We start from the raw sequence: 14,780 nt of genomic DNA on the forward strand, positions 1-14,780 counted from the left end.
GTCACTGCCAGGGCTGCCTTACTTAGGAGCCCACTAGGGATCCACTGTGTTCTATCCTGGGATCACACCTCTCCTTTGTGGCTCTTTTCTTTTAGGCCAGCTCCTCCTCCGTGAAGCCTTGGCTGAGTCATCTCTTCTTCAGCTTGTCCCAGAGCACGAGGGTGGGCTCGGAGTCAGGAAGCTTATTATCATTCCTTCATTTCACTCGAGTCCAACTCTGTGCCGTGCCCCCAGTTGGGACCCCAGAGTGGTCGGCCATTTCCTTCTCCAGCCCATTATACAGACGAGGAAACTGGGCAGGGTTAAAGTGACCGGCCCAAATAGTAAGTGCCTTGAGGTTCATTGGTTGGATTATAATGAACAAAATGAAAATGTACACAAATCACTTTGAAAAATAGGATGCAAGTGCACACAACAGGCACAAGGGCTTCAGAGAGCTTACAGGTGGGAGAGTTATTCCCTTCCTTCCTTGGCAAACAAGAGGCTTAAACAGCAGCCTTGCAGAGTTCCTACTTTACCTCTGGTTTTAAGAAGACCCCTAAAGCTCAGTCACAGAATGTCAGAGACCTCAATACCCAGAAAGTTAGCAGGAGATGCTACTGATAAAGCCTAGAAGGCTACACAGAATTTCAACACATAGAAAATAAAGGTTGGGAAAGGACATTCCCAGGAGAGGAGACAATATGAGCAGAGACAAAGAGTCAAGGAAAAAAAAAAGAGTAAATTCAGGGAAAAGTCAGGAGTCTGCTTTGGTGGGTTTTGGACTGCGCAATGCGGTCTAGCATCAGATAAGGCTGAAGAGGCCAGGCGGAGGAGGTTGTGTGATGGGCAGCTGTGTTTGAGCAAAGGCCACATTGCATAGGAAGCTTTAGCAAGTTTCCCCTAGTTTTGCTGCAAAGGATGGGTTGGAGAAGAAAGGAGGGTGGGAGACTAATTAGGAGGCTGTTAACCCCAGGGAGAGACAATGAGATCAGGTGCAGTGAGAGGAGATGGATGGGAGAGATTTGTTTCAAAGGCAGAATCAAGAGGAGTTGGCAACTAGCTGGATGTGGGAAGGGAGGGAGATGGAGAGATCCCTGGGTTACAAGCCTGGAGACGAGAGGGATGATGGGCTATGGAAGAAAATAGGAAAATTGGGAGGAGGGCTAAGTTTCAGAGGAAGGATCCAGGGTGTAATTTGGGGCGTGTTGAGATTGACGTCAGGCAATCAATTCAGCAATATGACCTAGTGGGAAGGAAGGTAAGAGAACAAGCATTTATATAGCCCCTATTAGGTGCCGAGCACTTCACTGATGTTATTAGCTCCTCACCACACGCCATCGCCCACCTCCAGGGCTCTTTTAGGGACATGGATAGAACGCTGGATCTGGAGGCAGGAAAGTGAGTTCCAATCCAGCTACTGACTAGCTATATGACTGGGCAAATCACTTAACCTCTGACAAATAGGAAGGAGAAGAAAAACAAACCACTCCAAGACCTTTACCAAGAAAATTCCAAATGGGATCATGAAAGGTGCGACACAGCTGAAAGAACTGATCAAAACAAGCAAAAAAAGCTGTGTGACCCCACAAGCAATTTATCCTCTGCCTGCCTTGGTTTCTTCAGCTGTAAAATGGGGTTAATAATAGCACCTATCTCCCAAGGTTATGAGGATAAAATAAGATGTTTGTCACATGATTTGCAAACCTTGGAGCACTATAAAAGGGCCGGCTATCATTCATATTTGGAGTTATAATCCTGGTTCTGCTCACTTCAAACAAGCCTTTCTGGGCTTCCATTTTCCTGAGTAAAATGAGGGGATCAGACTAGAAGGTCTTAAGGTTTTGTTCTGAATCCCATAATCTTATATTTACTGAGAGCATCCAATATTAGTTTATAGTTGAGGAACAATGGAGGTCCTCATACTCCCTAAATGGTGTTGAATACATGGGAATTATACAACTACATACTAGTTGAGTTTATAGGAGTTGAGATTGTGAGCCAAGAATCATAATATAACTAGACCTATGCATGAGGAAGATGAATCAATCATTGGAGGTGAGAGAAAATGGAGGGAGAAATACAGGGGAAAAAACCTATTGTGATAGATAGTCTAGGCAAATAAAACCGAGAACCTTTACTATGATGTGTTGACAGCAGGATTAGAAAAGGAAGAGGTATCCAGAAGGTCATTCAATCAACCAAGAAGCATTTATTGAGCACCTACTTTGTTCCAGGCACAGTGGTAGAGGCTACAAAAGAATAAATAAAACAAGATGGAGCAGAGATGGAATTACCAGGACATGTTAGCTGATTGACTGTAGGAGGTGAGAGGGATTATCCCAAGATTTCAGGATGAGTCCTATATGCAGTTAGAGAACTATTTGAACACAATCCAAACATTAGCTAATGGTAAAGATCTTGCCCCAGCTTGAGTGTGCTGATTATCAAGGAAAAACAGGCTGCAGGCACGCAGACCCCCAGATGTTCTGCTCTAATCCCCAAAGTGATTGTAGAGTTCAAGGGAAATGTCTCTGAAGGACAGGGAAGGAAAGGAATAGTTCAGAAGATCCCAGAGCAGGAGAATAGCCCTTGACTTCTGCCTGCACAGGACTGAGTGACCCTGATAGGAATTCTGCAGTTGCAGTATTTGCCCTTGGCAATCTGTAGAAACATATTATCTCCCAAATGGACTAGAGCTCTGAGTCATTTGTCCAACCTGTAACTAGGAGAATTCCCCTACAACATCCCTCAGCCTCTGGAGAACCCCTTGCCTCACAGGGAAGCTTATTCCACCTTTAGAAGGCTTTCTTAGGATATTTCTTCTTACATTAGGCTTAACCCTGTCTCCCTGCAACTTGTACTTGTTCCTAATTCTACCTCAAGGCATCACAAAACAATTTTAATCCTTTGTCTAAATGACTGCCTTTCATAGCTGATTTTATAGCTAATATTTATACAACATTTTAATGTTTGCCAAGTGCTTTACAAATATCTCAGTTTATCCTCATAACAATCTGGAAAGTAGGTGCTATTATTACCCCATTTTACAGATGAGGAAACTGAAGCTAAATGATTCATTGATTTGTCAGGGTCACACAACTACTAAGTGTTTCAGACTTATGAACTCCAGGTCCAATCCTATGTACAACATACACCTTAGCTACCTTAAACATGAATACAGTTATCTTCTCATCCCCTTCCCCTGTGTAATTGAAGGAAGTCTCCACCCCCAGTGAAATTACAGATCCTTGAATTAGTGGAATAATAACTTCATTTTGTTAGATTTGCTCCATTTTAACCTGCCTAGATCATTTTACACCCTGGCTCTATCATGAGTGTGTTTTCTATTTCTCACTCGATTTCATGATATCTTATATATGATAAGGCACACCATCTAATAAATATGTAACAATTAAATGCAAGGAGATTTTGAAGGGGAGGGCATTAGAAGTTGAGATAAATCCTTGGGAGTTGACTAAGGCCCATGACAGTTAAGTGACTTACCTAAGTGTCATATAGCTAGAAAATGTCAGAGCAGGGATTGAGCCCTGGCTTCCTTTACCCCAACCCTAGCATCTCTCCTTGATGTCTCCAGTAACTACTCTATTATTCTGTCAGGAGGTCATCTCTTTATCTTCACTGGTGACTTTTCTATATGCCCATTAATCATTTGATAGGATGTTCTTTAATTTTGCTAAGAATCACAACCAACATCCCTACCCTACAAGTTGCAGGACCCGTCTCTTTCCCTTTTTTGAAGAATGGATTATTTGTCCTTTTCTAGTCCTAGAGCATTTATTCTGAGTTTCACGATTTTCCAAAGATCAGAAGACTGGACCAGAAATTACATCTGCCATTTCTCTCATTGCCCTAGGAGATAATTTAAAGAAACCTAGGTGTAGAGTTGGAAGAGGCCTTAAAAGAGTGTATCTCCTTCCAAACCCTCATTTAATAAACGAGCAATTCAAGGTTAGAATGATTAAATGACTGACCCAAAGTCACCGAGCCAGAACTGGGATTTGGACCAGGGTCTAATAACTGGAACTCATTGAGAGCAAGGAGGGTATTCTCAGGGACAACCAGGTGGCACAGTGGAGAGATATTGGGCTTGGAGTCAGGAAGACATTTTCATGAGCTCAGACACTTACTAGCTGTGTGAGCCTGGGCAACACATATAACCCTGTTTACCTCAGTTTCCCCATCTGCAAAGTAAGTTGGAGAAGGAAATGGCCAACCATTCCATAACTCTGCCAAGAAAATCCCAAATGGGGTCATGAAGAGTTGGACACAAATGAAAAATGACTAAACAAACTGACATTTGCTAATTATATAACCTTGGACAAATCACCAATCTGGTCTCATAATGGACTGAGTTATCCAAACTTTCTTACTATCTACTCTATAAATGCTCCCTTTCCTGCCAAGGGTCCCAGCCTTGCTCCTTCCCTGGATCCTTCCATGTCTGGAATCACCCCCCCCCCCCGAAACTCCTTGTTAATGGGTGTATTTCTGCCTCCAATATCAGAAGTGAGAAAGCTGTCAGACATTCCTGGACACACCCTCCCCTCCCCTAAGGAGTGGTGAAGGTGGAATCACCGGCCTTCTGAGTTGGATATGGAGGCAGGAAAGGGCAGGATCTCAGATGTCAGGTTTAGAGACTCAAGGCTTCACTGCTGACAATAAGAAGCCATGGGAGGCTCCTGAGTAGAGTTCCTGGGGGGCTCTAGTGAGAGAGCTGGGCATCAAGAGGATTATCAGGAGGATTGCCTTGGACCTGGAGAGAAAACCAGGTTCAAACCCCAATTTTGTCTCTTTTTACCTTAGGCAAATCACTTCAGTTTTCTGGGTTTCAGTTTCTTTCTCTGCAAAATGGGTCACTTGGCTGAAGTCACTTCCAAGATCCCTTCCAGGGTTGTTTCTAGTAGCTAGGATAAAGTGAGGTTTGAGCGTCTCAGGAAAGGAAGGCCAAAATGTGACTGGTTTCTTTTCCGATGGTCAACACCAGCCAGAGCATGCTCAGGCTCAGGGGCAGCCAAGGTGGGGAAGGCAGATGGGGGTTCCTCTGGGACCCCATGGCACCGTGGTGGAAGGGGCTCTCAGCAAGGAATCCTCTCATTCTCAATGAGATAGATAGATGCTGGATCAAAAAGCTTAGGGCAGCAAGGGGACCGTGCAAGGAAGTAGCTGGGAAAAACCCAAGAAGGAAGCCTTGAAAGGACTTGTTCTACCAGAGAAGTGGCTCTGAGCTGGCTGTGAGATCCTCTTTTGGCTTCCAGGAGCCAAGTTTTCAGGCTTGGAGGAGGCTGCCACACAAGCCAGTTTTCCCAGGGACAGAAAGTGGAGGGAGGGAGTTGGATGACAGACTCCGAGAATCACTGAGTCTATAGATAAAAGGGACCCTTCGCCATCCAGGACAGCCCCCTCTTTTTACAGATGAGGAAACTGAAGCTCAGAGAGCTTAAGTAAAAAAAAAAAAAGAGTCTATACTTATAGACTCATAGAAATGAAGACCTGGAAGGAAACTTACAACATAAATCCTTAGTTAGAAGGGACCTTAGAAAATAGAGTGTAAGAAGGGACTTATTTTAAAACATAGAACTTGAGAACATGCAATGGTAGATCTGAAAGAGACTTTGCAGCATTGCATTAATATTAGCACTGGAAAGAAACTTATAGATTATCTAGACCCAGTGCCTTCATTTTATAAAAAAGGAAAATTAATCTTAGAGAGGGGAAATTACTTTCCCTAGGTCACATAAGTATTAAATGGAATATGTTAGAATTTGGGTAGTACTTACAAGATAGCTACATGTATGTTGCAAAACTAGAAATGAGAGAGCGGTTATATTCCATTCATTCTATTCTATTCTGTTTGTATTCCCATGAATCATAGATACCTTTAGACAAAGAAGTACAGGGAAGTAAAAAGCATTTAATGGTATCAGATAGCAAAGGATTTCAGAAGAAAGATTTTGCAAAATGTTAAGAATATATGAAACAAGGTAATGAAACAAACATCTCTTGAAAAAAAAAACTGGAAAGAGACTTAATAAATAAGTCTTAAATCCTGAAAAGTAGAATAGATAAAAAAAGAAATCAATGATTTCATGAAATAAGAAACCAAAAGATTAAAAAAGTGGGAATAAATATAAGATATCCTACTGTGACATATTTAACATGTATAGGACTGCTTGCCATCTGGGGTAGGGGGTGGAGGGAGGGAGGGGAAAAGTCGGAACAGAAGTGAATGCAAAGAATGCAAAAAGGAAGAGGTGGGGGAAAGAGGCACTTTACACCATATAACAAGATAAATTTTGATAAATGTATGACCTAGATGTAAAAGGTAATATGATAAGCAAATTAGAGGAGCAGAGAAGGAGATACCTTTAACAACTGTGAGTTGAATAGCTCTTGGACAAACAAAAGATTAGGAGGATCACAGGCAACAAAATAACTAATTTTGATCATACAAATATTTGAAATATTTTTGCACAAACAAGATCAATGGAGTTAGAATTAGAAAAAAATGATTAACTGGAATCTTAATCTTATAAAGATCAATATCCAAGATATATAGAAAATTGATTCAAAAATATAAGCACAAGAGCCATTTCCTAGGAGACAGAGCCTCAAAGTGAAGAAGTAATTTTGGAAGAGCGGTTCAATATGTGACAAACTCACATGAAAGACATTTATCACAGCCACAAAAGATGCTATTTATTACATGAAATAGTTCATGGGCTAAATTAAATATGATTAAGCAAGGATGAACCATATATGATTAAGCAGAATGCTCTTCATGAAGTTTAAAGTAGGAGGGAAGAGTGGAGAGAGAAGCAAATACAGAATCTAGGGAGTAAGGGAGGAATTAGGGAAGAGTTGGAGAGAAACTAGGGAGGAGCCTAGTCAAGAACAAACTCACTTGGTCTCTGTGTCTATAGGAGTAGGTACCTAATGAGTGACCAGATGTATAATGAGAGAATTGAATTTGTCTTAGATATACTAATCAAGAGTCTCTGGAATTGGCTTCTCTCTATGTGACAATGGAAACAGGATGGGTGGATTACAGTTCTGACAATGGAATGATTAAAGTTCCTGTTCCATATCTGAAGGATATGAATGGGCTAGCAACAACTATATAAAAATGTTCAAATCACTAATAATAAGAAAAATGCAAATTAATATAACTATAAAGCTCCACCTCATACCCATCAGACTGGCAAAGGGGACAAAAAAAAATACAGTTGTTAAAGGGGATGATGGAAAGGCAAGTACATTAATGCATTGTTAAAGTGGTTAATTGCTCCAGCTTTTCTGAAAAAACAATTTAGAACTGTATCCCCAAAGTTAAAAGTGTATACCTTTTAATTCACTGATATCTTGCTAGGTTTATATCACAACAAGAAGGGGGGGAAAGGAAAGGAATCCATATGTACAAAAATATAATAACATTTTTCATTGTAGCAAAGAACTAGAACAAGAGGATGCCCATCATTTGGGGAATGACAACAAATTATTGTATATGAATGTACAAAAGGGACACAATCAGAAAGCCTTGGAAGAACTCATATGAACTGATTCAAAATGAAGGAAATGGAATGAGGAAAAAGAACAATTTATGCAGTGACAACAACTTTGAAAACCTTAAGAACTGTGATCAATGTGGTGACCAATCATAACTCCAGAGGACTGTTGAAACATGTTTCCCGCTGCTTGACAGGAGTATAGAATGAGACCCAGCTTTGCTTCCATTTTTTGTTTGTAACAAATGAAATTTTGTATTCTTTGTTTTGTTGTTGTTGTTTATTTTTTTAAGTTCTTGAATTGGAGGGAAATTGAAGGGGAGGGAGGCTAGTGATTGAAATGCAAAAATAAAAGAATTTCCTGGTACAGCAGATAGAACATAGAATGCTCTATTCTATGAGCATTAGGACTGGAGTTAGGAAGACCTGAATTCAAATTTGGCCTCAGACACTTATCATTATGTGACCCTAAATGAGTCACTTAATCATTATTTGTCTCAGTTTCCTCATCTATAAAATGGGGATAATAATAGCCCCTACTTTGCAAGGTTGCATTGAGAATCAAACAAGATAATAATTATAAAGAGCTTATCACAGTGCCTGGCACATAATAAGCATTTTATAAATGTTAACAATGATTATTATAATTGCATCAATAAAGTGTTTTTCTAAATGTACAGAAGGGAACAGAAGGAGGTTAGAAGGGATACAGATGAGTTGCAACTAATATGCTATTTGTTATATACTTCAAAAGACAAGTTGTATGTGTTGACTTTGGCAGCATTATACTAAAACTGGAATGATATGAAGATGAGCATGACCCTGTGTGAAGATGATGTGAAATATTTGTGCTCTGTATAACAGATTTCATGGATTCATGTACTATCTTTCTTTTTCTGTTCTTTGTATATGGAAATGTTCATTCTTGTTTGGTGTTTGTCAAATTAAGAATAATAAAATATTAAAAATTAATTAAAAAAAAAGACTATCAAGATCCAATGCACAGATACAAAAGAAATCATTAAGGTTCGAGCTGAATTATTAATCTTGCTAAACTAAAGCGTATGTGCTGCAAAGTGAGTCAGGCTCCCCCAATCTGCTGGGGAAAGGGACATAGACCTGAAGCTATGGAAAAAATCCTGAACTAAGAGAGTTAAAAGTTAGAGTCAGAAGGTGTGAGTTTTATCTACATGAATTTAGGAAAGTAATTGCTCTTTTCTGGTACTCATTTATCTCATCTGGAAAAGGAAGAGCTTGTATTTTTTTTTTCTCGTCTGGCTCTAGAATTCAATTAATCTCTGCTGATTATAAGAAGAAAGGCATTGGATTTGGAGTCCCAGTCACTTTATCAGTTGTGGGAGCTTGGGTAAGTTCTTCCTCTGAGCCTCAGTGAAACATCTGTAAATTTTAGGACTCTGGACCACATATTCTCGGAGGTTTCCTGTAGCCCTAAAATTCTGTGATACTGTGAATTGTTACTATTGGCAAAGGAAAGCACAGCTAAAAAGATCTGAGGTCAGAGAAGAACTAACATGTCTCAACCTTTTTCCAAGCCATTTCAGAGGGAAGAAAGCTTCTTGGCTGTGTCATATCTAAACAATGTGGTCTGTGCGATGACTTTGAAGCCAAAGCTGTCTTGGAGACTGCAAAGCCCTCAAATGAATGCTTCAGTTAACTGAGAGTTGGGGGGGGGGGAGAAGGAGAAGAATGACTTGTTTCATCCATCTTTTTCTCCCTGCTTTTGTGGGCACCTCAGGTATGAAGAGGCAAGTTCAGTCTAACAGAGGACCTGCCTGCCTGAAGTGTCATCAAATCGGACTCTCTTAAAGAGCAGATTTCAAAGAACCATGTTCCATTCTGAGCATCTCATTTAATGAAAGAATAATGAGAAAGTGGGATGCCCAGATGGGGGTGACCAAGATGGTACAGGAGACCTTGCCGTGCAAGATAAGGAGCTCAGGATAGTTAAACTGAAAGAGGAAACACTTGGGGGGTGGGGGTGAAAGGGATCTTCAAGTGTCTGATGGAAGCAGGGTTATTAGATTTTTTCACTTTGCCTCTGGAAGGGAGACTAGAAGTGATTTAATAATTCAATAAGTATTTTAGTGACTATCATGTGCCAGGAACTACATTAGGCTCAGAAGATATAAAGATGCCCTTAAGAAGCTCACATTTTCATGGGAGGTAATAACATGTACACAAATCACAATAAATAGGAAATATAATAAAAGTAAATGCAAAGTAATTGAAGAGGAGGACCAAATAGTAGGAGAATGAGGATAGGTTTTTTTATAGAAGGTGGGACCTGGGCTGAGCTTTGAAGAAAGCAATGGATTTCCAGTTGTGGCAGTGAGGGGAAACAACCCGAACCTGGAGGGGAGAGAGGGGATGTGATGGATGTAGGATGTAAAGTAGATCAGTTTGGAAGAACGAGTATGAGGGAAGGTGAGCGATGTGGAATCAGTCTGGAAAGACAGATCGAGTGGAAGTGGTCCAAGGGGAGATTCTGACTTTAGATAAGGAAAAAGTGTTTTTTTTTTTTTCCTTTCCCAATCTGATGGGTACAAGGGGGAGCTTTATAAATAGTCATGTTAATATGCTGCTAAATAGTGATTCAGTCCTTTCATTTGTCTGACTCTTCATGACCCCTTTTGGGGTTTCCTTGGCAAAGATACGGAAGTGATTTGCTATTTCCTCCTTCAGCTCATTTTACACATGAGAAAACTGAGGCAAACAGGGGATGTGATTTACCCAGGGTCACAAGCTAATAAGTAACTGAGGTCAAATTTAAATTCAGAACTTTCTGACAGAACTCTATCCACTGCAGCACCTACCTGCCCTCTGGCACACAGTAGATGCTTAATAAATGTCTATTAGGGATATCTTAAAAAATGGAGTTATTTTTTAAGTGTAACACCAGCCCCAAAGTTCATTAGCATCAGATTCTCTCCTTATTGATGTAGAATATTGCTCCTGCACCTCTCTAAAGGGGTGAGGGTGGGGGATGTGAGGGTGAGAGTGGGAGAGTTCTACTTCAATCTCTTTCTCTCTTCAAATTTCAAGTCTCTTCTTCAAGCCACTGAATATTTCTTTGTACTTTGGGTGCTTTTGTCTTCAAACTTTGAGAGAGAAAATGGAAGAACCCAATCCCACTTCACACTGGAAAGAAAATACTTAGGGAAAACATAGTTTCCATCATTTTGCCATCCTTACTTTACTTCAGAGAACTTCCCAATGGGTAAGATGTAGGATTCTGTTTCTAGACTAAGCCAAATTAACCCATTCCCAGTGGGAGAGCTCTTTTGCTCTATTATCTGGTATATATTTTCCTATGTATACCTTCTCTGATTTCTGTTTTGCTACCAATTTGTATAAATTAGTTTTCTTGGCTAAGTACTACATATGTTTTTAATAGAAGTGGTATCTGGTGGGAAAAGGGTCAAGTCTTAGACATTAAATTTGGGTCCTGCTTGCCCTCAACAAGGAACAGTGGTCAGAAATTGGATTGAATCTGAAAATCACATCTTGACTAATAATATTTAAGGGAGCAGATAGGTATATTCTAGTTTAGTACTTCTTTTCCCTGAGGAGAATAGAATGCTTCCTTACCTGATTTTCTCAAATTTAAATCTCTCCTGGAGAGGATGGAAGATGGAGAAGAAGCTGAAGATGTCTATTCTGCTGTACTTCAAGTCACACAATCATACCTCCATGCTACATGCAGATGACAGCCCTTGCCATACCTGGGCCTTGCCACATATAAATACAACTTCTGCACTGGAGCAACAAAAAAGAACTAGAGGAAAGCCATCAGTAAGAAAATAAGAATGGCAAGATATAGAGAAAGAATTGATTTAAAATTATAAGAATAAGAGCCATCCCCCAACTGATAAATGGTCAAAGGATATGAACAAGCAGTTTTTAGAGGAAGAAATCCAAGCTATCCATAATCATATTAAAAAAAAAAAAAAAGATGGTGGAATTACAGGAAGTCGCCATAAAACTCCAAACCTAGAAAACGCCAGACAGAATCCTAAAGGGGAAACCCATTCAGAGTCATACTAAGGGGAAACAGATGAAGAGATCTAAGGACACTAGGGATGGGCTCAATCCAGTGATACTGTGCTTGACTTATTCCAGCATCCAAGGAGAGGCTGTGCACTATGACAAAAGGAAGTCCTAACCCATGCCAGACAGCCCCTGAGCCAAATTGGGTACGACAAGAAAAGATTTTAAGTGGAAGTTTGTGGAGTACTACTCATCTCCTGAAGGAAATATGAAGGAATCAAAATGAGGCAAACGCTTTTTTTTTTTTTGAAATGGTCAATGGGGAAATAGTTTTGACTGACTTAACATGTTCTTTTATCAGGTTTTATTTCTCTTTAGTTTTCAATGTGTGGAGGAGGATTTGGGGCAGGAAGGTAAGAAGGCAGATTTTTGCTAATTAAAAAATATAGTTTTGAAAATGCTCCAGATAATTAACAATTAGAGGAAATGCAAATTAAAACACCTTTAAGGTTTTCTCTCTCACTCATGGTATTGTCAAAATTAATGAGAAAGGAAAATGACAGATGTTGAAGAGGCTACAGGAAAACAGGCACATTAAAGCACTATTGATAGAACTATTAACTGATCCAGCCATTCTGGAAAGTGATTTGGAACTTTGCTCCAAAAGTTATCAAACTGTGTCAAAATGTCCAACTAGGGCATGGAATATTATAAAGTATGGGGGCTAAATAATAGAAAAAGGCAAATTAGGGTCAACTTTTGTGATCTGCAAACAATTACAGGGAATAGAGGTATCACAATGATGAAACAGGTCTGTCTTTTAATCATATGAATTCAAGATTGCTATCACAAATACCTTTTTCTTAGCAGAGCAGAGCAACCATTCAAACAAAAGCTTCAGATTTACTTAAGACAATGGGAAAAAAGGAAGTGGATAGTAAAAAAAAAAAATACTGATTTTAATGTTGGCTAGTTTTATCACTTTAAAATTTTAATTGTATGTTAAAATTACAGAGAGGTAGCTAGTGAAGATGAAGATATGGAGATATGGAAGCACAATCTGGTACATTATGCAAGTAATTTTGAAGATTTTCCCTTTCACAGGCAGGCTGTTAAAGAAGTAATAAATACTGGAAGAAATATTGGTTTTGATGAACTAGGAAATGATGATCACACTAAGAAGAATTGGCCCATGGCAATCTTCTTCATTTAGATCCATGAAGAGTGTTTGAAGGAGACAATGATGCCAAAGAAGTAGAAAATGTGTGAGCAAAACAGTCTCAAAGATTATGCAGATATCTTTCCAACTGTAGAAGGTGTGAAGTAGAATATTATAGATGTTGATAAAGTATGCAAATTCCCCAATATGTAGCTCTTCACACATGAAGATTTAAAGAAAGAAAAGCCAATTTAGTCTACATTGCTAAAACACATTAAATAACAATAACTTTTTTGTCATATCACCTATGTAGATTAATCTTTAGTCATAATATTCTGTAATTTAAATTTTTAAAAAATTGCTTACTATAACTATTCCAATACTTCATGTGAATTTGAATCAGAAACATTTTTCTCATTCTTTGCTGTTATATTACATTAATAAACAGATTTTTTAAAAACTTGTTTAAAAGTTTTTCATTGCATATTTCCATTGGGTTAGAATCAGTTACCCTATTTTACATATAAATATAACTTTTAAAAGTACAAATTCTAATAAATGGGATCATTTCATAGTCTATATTATTCACACGAATTGGGACTTAGTTGTACTTTTGGATACTATAAAAAATGACTAAAAGAATTGTTTTAAAGAAACCTAGGAAGATCTATATGAATTGATACAGTATGAAGAAGAACCAGGGGTACAATTTATATGATAATAACAATAAAATTATCAATTTTCATTATTATTGTTAACAATTATTAGTAATTGTAATTTAATTACAATTAAATTGTTAAATTAACAATTATTATTAACAATAGCAATGCTAGAAAGACAAACAACCCTGACACACTTAAAACTGATCAGTTCCAGAGGACCAGTGATGAAGCATGTGTCCCATCTCCTGAGAGGAAGATGGGAGGAACTAGGAAAAGTTGGTATGCAGAGCTTGAGCTGAATCTTGAAGGAAATGAGGAATTCCAAGAGGTAGAGGGGAATAGAAGATAACATTTGTGTCATGGAGGACAGAGAAGAGAAAAGCACAAAGATGGAAGATGGACTACCATGTTAAGTAGAATGGTATAGCTGGACTATAGTGTGGGGAAGAGAATAGCATAAGAAAATCAGAAAGGTGGGATGAAGAGCTTCAGGTGACAACTAGAAGAGTTTATCATGGATTCCAAAGATAAGAGGGAGCCTCAAACTGGAGTCTGAGTAAGAGATAGCTCAGTCAGTCCTGTACTTCAGGATAATCATTTCTATAGTGAGCAGAAGCAAGATTAGAGTGGGGCTAGACTTGAAGCAGGGATGCCAGCCAGAAAGTCCTTGTAAAAGTTCAGGTGGAAGGTAGGTGATGGAGGGTGCAGCAAGGTGGCAGCCACATGAGAAAGGGGCAATGTGAGGGATGTTGTGAAGGGAGAAATGATAATATTTGGCAGCTGATTATCCATGGGGGCTGGGGAAGAATGAGGGGCTGGTGATGTGCCTTTCCCAAGGTTTCCAAGTGGCAGAGACAAGATCCAAAGTCTTTGGTTCTGGGTATGCTGGAACTCGTCCTCCTTTCCCAGGTGACTCCTGAGGAGACACCAGCTCTGAGAGCCTTTTCTTGGCATGTCGTACATTCACTTTTTCTGTCCCGTGGGGCAGCCTTCTGGAATTGGTCTTGGCTCTGTCCCATCTCAGCCAGAGAAATCTGCATTCTGCAGAATGTCTAGCCTCCTACTTTCCAAGCACAAACCCAGAAGCCACGCACATTCCTGTGGGGCTTGCATGGCTGGAACAGAAGGGGCTTTCATGGGATCCTCTCCACAGCATGATGATTATCTCTGAGGAATTATCTTCCATTAATGTGGCCATTTGGAGGGGGTGGTTATAGTCTGAACTGGAGACACAGGAGCCTCCACTCATACATCTTCATCTTTAAGTCAGACATGTGCATGTAAATATTTCACATTCAAAGGTTAAGCATCCTTTTTGCCATGACTACTTGGCTCTCAAACCCTCATTGCCAATTGTGTAGCTACAAAAACTTCATTCTCTTTCTCAGCAAGGAACTGCTACCTCCTCCTCATCTGTTTCCACTCAGAAGGAGCCAACTCCCTAGA

Source organism: Sarcophilus harrisii, chromosome 2 (genome assembly GCF_902635505.1).
Source record: "Sarcophilus harrisii chromosome 2, mSarHar1.11, whole genome shotgun sequence".
In the NCBI taxonomy this organism is placed as follows: domain Eukaryota; kingdom Metazoa; phylum Chordata; class Mammalia; order Dasyuromorphia; family Dasyuridae; genus Sarcophilus; species Sarcophilus harrisii.